A 5,748-nucleotide genomic window follows, 5' to 3' on the forward strand; every position below is an offset into this window, starting at 1 on the left:
AAGGTACCGACGGGCCCGAAGGGCTGCAGCCTCTGCCGTGACAGAGGCAAAGCAGCGGGTGTGGGAGAAGTTCGGAGATAACATGGAGAAGGACTTTCGGTCGGCACCAAGGTGCTTCTGGAAAACCGTTCGCCACATCAGGAGGGGGAAGCGGGGACTCATCCAAGCTGTATACAGTAAGGATGGGACGTTGTTGACCTCAACTGGGGAGGTTATAGAGCGGTGGAAGGAGCACTTTGAGGAACTCCTAAATCCAGCTGACGCGCCCTCTGTGGTGGAGGCAGAGCTGGAGGATGATGGGGGATTGTCGTCAATTACCCTGGTGGAGGTCGCTGAGGTAGTCAAACAACTCCACAGCGGCAAAGCCCCAGGGATTGATGAGATCCGCCCAGAAATGCTCAAAGCTCTGGGTGTGGAGGGGCTGTCTTGGTTGACACGCCTCTTCAACATTGCGTGGAGGTCTGGGACGGTGCCTAAGGAGTGGCAGACCGGGGTGGTGGTTCCCCTCTTCAAAAAGGGGGACCAGAGGGTGTGTGCCAATTACAGGGGTATCACACTTCTCAGTCTCCCTGGTAAAGTCTACTCCAAGGTGCTGGACAGGAGGGTTCGGCCGATAGTCGAACCTCGGATTGAAGAGGAACAATGCGGATTCCGTCCTGGTCGTGGAACAACGGATCATATCTTTACTCTCGCAAGGATCCTAGAGGGAGCGTGGGATTATGCCCAACCAGTCTACATGTGTTTTGTGGACCTGGAGAAGGCGTATGACCGGGTCCCCCGGGAGAAACTGTGGGAGGTGCTGCGGGAGTATGGGGTGAGGGGGTCCCTTCTCAGGGGCATCCAATCTCTGTATGACCAAAGCGAGAGCTGTGTCCGGGTTCTCGGCAGTAAGTCGGACTCGTTCCAGGTGAGGGTTGGCCTCCGCCAGGGCTGCGCTTTGTCACCAATCCTGTTTATAATATTTATGGACAGGATATCGAGGCGTAGTCAGGGCGGGGAGGGGTTGCAGTTTGGTGGGCTCAGGATCGCATCGCTGCTTTTTGCAGATGATGTGGTCCTGATGGCATCATCAGCCTGTGACCTTCAGCACTCACTGGATCGGTTAGCAGCCGAGTGTGAAGCGGCTGAGATGAGGATCAGCACCTCAAAATCTGAGGCCATGGTTCTCAGCAGGAAACCGATGGAGTGCTTTCTTCGGGTAGGAGTCCTTACCCCAAGTGAAGGAGTTTAAGTACCTTGGGGTCTTGTTCGTGAGTGAGGGGACAATGGAGCGTGAGGTTGGTCGGAGAATCGGAGCAGCTGGTGCGGTATTACATTCCGTTTATCGCACCGTTGTGACGAAAAGGGAGCTGAGCCAGAAGGCAAAGCTCTCGATCTACCGGGCAATTTTCGTTCCTACCCTCACCTATGGTCATGAAGGCTGGGTCATGACCGAAAGAACGAGATCCAGGGTACAAGCGGCCAAAATGGGTTTCCTCAGGAGGGTGGCTGGCGTCTCCCTTAGAGATAGAGTGAGAAGCTCACTCATCCGAGAGGAGCTCGGAGTAGAGCCGCTGCTCCTTCGTGTCGAAAGGAGCCAGTTGAGGTGGTTCGGGCATCTGGTAAGGATGCCTCCTGGGCGCTTCCCTAAGGAGGTGTTCCAGGCACGTCCAGCTGGGAAGAGGCCTCGGGGAAGACCCAGGACTTGGTGGCGAGATTATATCTCCAACCTGGCCTGGGAACGCCTCGGGATCCCCCAGTTGGAGCTGGTTGATGTGGCTCGGGAAAGGGAAGTTTGGGGTCCCCTGCTGGAGCTGCTGTCCCCGCGACCCGATACCGGATAAGCGGTCACAGATGGATGGATGGATGGATAAATATCTCATCAAATATAAATCATTCTTGACTACTGCGGTGATTTTGTAGGGGATTGCATCTATGTAGAAGAAAAACATGAAAAAGGCTCTTTTCTAATGTGAACCATTCTTTGTTGAACTTTTGTGCTTCACAAACACCAAAGCAAGTAACCTGTGACTAACGTTACTCTTCTGAAGTGGTTTTCCAGAGGGGAATTAGGTAGAAATACACTGGACTGTAAAGTTAGTTGGGACAGACGGACCCCGTGGATCTCAAGGCAAACTATATTAGCTTTAGCCCGGCTGGTAGCAGCTTTCAGCTTTATATTTTTAGACTAACTATATTAGCTTTAGCCTGGCTGGTAGCAGCTTTCTGCTTGTTTCTTTAGGCTAACTATGTTAGCTTTAGCCTGGCTGGTAGCAGCTTTCTGCTTGTTACTTTAGGCTAACTATATTAGCTTTAGCCTGGCTGGTAGCAGCTTTCTGCGGGTGGAAATAGCCGGGAGACATTGGGATTATGTTGCATTAATCAACTGATTTAGTTTGTATTTGCAGCGAACTTAAAACGCTGTCTGCGGTAGCTTCACTGACTACCCATCAAAACGTCACATACACACGTTGTCCACATGGCTACTTGTCTTAAAGGGGAAGGGTCGGGTGGTAATAATCATGTTAAAGTAGAACAGTGGAAGTTTACTTTTCTATCAAGCAGAAACAAAGGATTATGTCAACATTGCAACGGCCTGCAATGTGACTATCGCGCATGGGGAATTCGCATTGTCGATGCTAAAACCCAATATCGTTCAGCCCTAGCGTCGAGCTGAATGAATGAGGTGAAACAAAATAGCAGTTTCAATTTTCGGGCTGGATATGAGCTGCTTGTTTAGCAGGTTCCACCTAACTGATGACCAGGGGTTAAACCTACCTGCCATCCACCTGTCATTCTCTGCCATCTGTGTTGTGTGACTCTTAATATTGAGGTCTCTTCATTTTTCTATGTTATGTGGGGTGGCATTGGCAACCATTGTTAATGTGGACTGCGGTTGCTGATCTGCTAGGTAGCAATTTCTCACATCACCTTATTATAGCCACAAAGTCATGTGTAATTGTTTGAATTATTAAGATGAGAAAAGTGTCAAAATATGTACGTTGTTTAAGAGGTGTTAAGTTAAAGTGCTCATACTATGCTTTTTCTTTTTCCTTTTCTTTATCACGTTGTATATCTTTTTTGTGGACGTTATAGATTTACAAAGTGAAAAAGCCCCAAAGCCCCCCCAAAGGGACTTACCATCTCTAACAAGAAACATTGTTCAAAAACTGCTCCAAACAGCTCTACTGTTGTCCAGCCTTTACTTCAGAGACAAACGTGCGCCACTTTGTAACACATGCTTGCCTAGCTGCCAACATGGCACACCCTCATACTCTGCTTCTGACTGGCTAGTTGTCCTTACTGCTCATGTGCAACTCACAAAAAAGATGGTACAGATGTGAGATGCCTCACTCTGTAGCTAAAACCGAGAGCTCAACACACAGGGTGAAAAGACGAGCCTCAGCAATGTGCAGTACAAAAAAAATTGTTTTCTGAAAATTAAACCACATAAATCTATTCTGGTGGGACCTCTAAATACAATTATGAAACTGAAAATGAGCATAATATGAGCAACGTAATAATGTGAACAATACCCAGCTTTACTGGGCGTCCCTGGACTTGATCCACCTCCCTCTGTCTATCCTGCTCACAAGTAGAAGTGAGAGTATGAATTAGGATATTGGTCTGTGTAAGTGTACTTTCTGATCTTAATGCTCTTGTTAACATTCACATTAAAGCAGGGGTCTAGGAACCACTAGCAGTTGTCTGGAACCCTCCCACACAGAGCAGGCAATCTCATTAGAGAGGAGGACGAGGATACAGAGAAGGAGGTGCAGCTTTTAGCCCGACAGCTGATGATCTTACCCTGATTTAAGACCGGGACAGAGATGGGAAAGAGGTTGGGGTCGATGGGTTCCAAATAAACTCTGGAGTCCACTCCCATTACCACTTCCAACCATGATTGATGGCACATAGACAATTAACAGAAACTACTGATAGGTTTGTGTGGTGTGAGTTTAGTATACACATACCCAGACAGACAGTAGGCAGACACATAGATGTTTTCTGATTAGATCACAGTTACAACAGGATTAGATGCTGTGATACAGTGGGGCTCCAAAGTTTGGGCACCCCATGTACAAATCTTTATTAATGTGCATAAAGAAGCCAATAAAAGATGGAAAAAATCTCCAAATGGCATCAAATAACAGATTAGATATTTGTAAAATATGTCTCAAAAAGTTAGATTTTATTTCCATCATCTAAACTATCAGATTAACAGAAGACGAAAAAATGTTGTCTGCAAAAGTTTTGGGCACCCTGCAGAGTTTATAGTGCAAGATGAGATTTATTTTGTGAATATAAAATGACAGTTCTTTTCATATTTTCATCATTTATAGCTTTATAGTGTATTCTGTTCTTTGAAATTGGAAAGCTGAGACCGGACAGTGTCATGGATTGTTCTCAATCGTCGTCTGGAAAGACCAGTTGATGTCAATCCTAATGTTTTGAATGACCAGAATCATCTGACCTCGCCCCAACAATCAGCAACATGGCTTCTTCTGAGCAGCTGTCTAGAAAACTGAAACTGAAAATAGTTGACGCTCACAAAGCAGGAGAAGGCTATAAGAAGATAGCAAATGCCGATATCCTCTGTTCAAAATGTAATTAAGAAATGGCCGTCATCAGGAGCAGTGGAAGTTAAAGCAAGATCTGTAAGACCAAGAAAAATATCGCAGGATTGTGAGAAAAGCAAGTCCAAACCCACTTTTGACTGCACGATCCATTCAGAAAGACCTGGAGATACTGGAGTTCTGGTACACCATTCCACTATAAAGAGATACTTGTACAAATATGGTCTTCATGGAAGAGTCATCACAAGAAAACCTCTTCTACGTCCTCACCACAAAAATCAGTGTTTGAAGTTTGCAAATGACCATATAGACAAGCCTGATGCATTGTGAGAAGAAGTTCTGTGGACCATTGAGGTTAAAATAGAACTTTTTAGCCGGAATGACCAAAGGTACGTTTGTGGAAGAAAGGGCACAGAATATAATTTATTAAAAGAACCTCTGTCCAACTGTTAAGCATTGGGGGGAACAATCATGCTTTGGCATTGTATTGCAGCCAGTGGCACAGGGAACATTTCACGAGTAGAAGGAAAAATGGATTAAATAAAATTTCAATACATTTTGGACGCTAACTTGTTAAAGAGAGGATGGCTTCTACAAATGGATAATAATCCTAAACACACCTCAAAATCCTATGTGTTCTATGTAAATCTATGGCTAGACATTAAAAGAGCAGTGTGTGACAGAAATCTCAAAGAACTGGAAGAGTTTTGGAAGGATGAATGGGCAAAACTACCTCAAACAAGAATCAAAAGAGTCTTGGCTGGTGACGAGAAGCGTTTCTAAGCTGTGATACTTGCTAAAGGGGGGGGTGCATGCTAGAAACTCTGCAGGGTGCCCAAACCTTTGCAGATGCCATTTTTTTGTTTTCTGTTATTTGGAAAGTGTAAATTATTATCTAACTTTTTGTGACATATTATACCAATGTGTAATCTGTCATTTGATGGCTTTTTTTTCTTCATATTTTCTCGGCTTATCTCTGAACATTAATACAAATTTTTACCTTGGCTGCCCAAACCTTCGACCCCCACTGCATGTAAGCAGATCTAATTGATTGTAATGGTGAAGTGCGGGACATGTAGTGCTATTACTGACTGACTGATAGGTTAGGAAGCGTGTCATTCCATAAGACACACACTGTGTGTGTGTGTGTGTGTGTGTGTGTGTGTGTGTGTGTGTGTGTGTGTGTGTGTGT

This window comes from Etheostoma cragini, chromosome 21 (genome assembly GCF_013103735.1).
Source record: "Etheostoma cragini isolate CJK2018 chromosome 21, CSU_Ecrag_1.0, whole genome shotgun sequence".
Taxonomy (NCBI): domain Eukaryota; kingdom Metazoa; phylum Chordata; class Actinopteri; order Perciformes; family Percidae; genus Etheostoma; species Etheostoma cragini.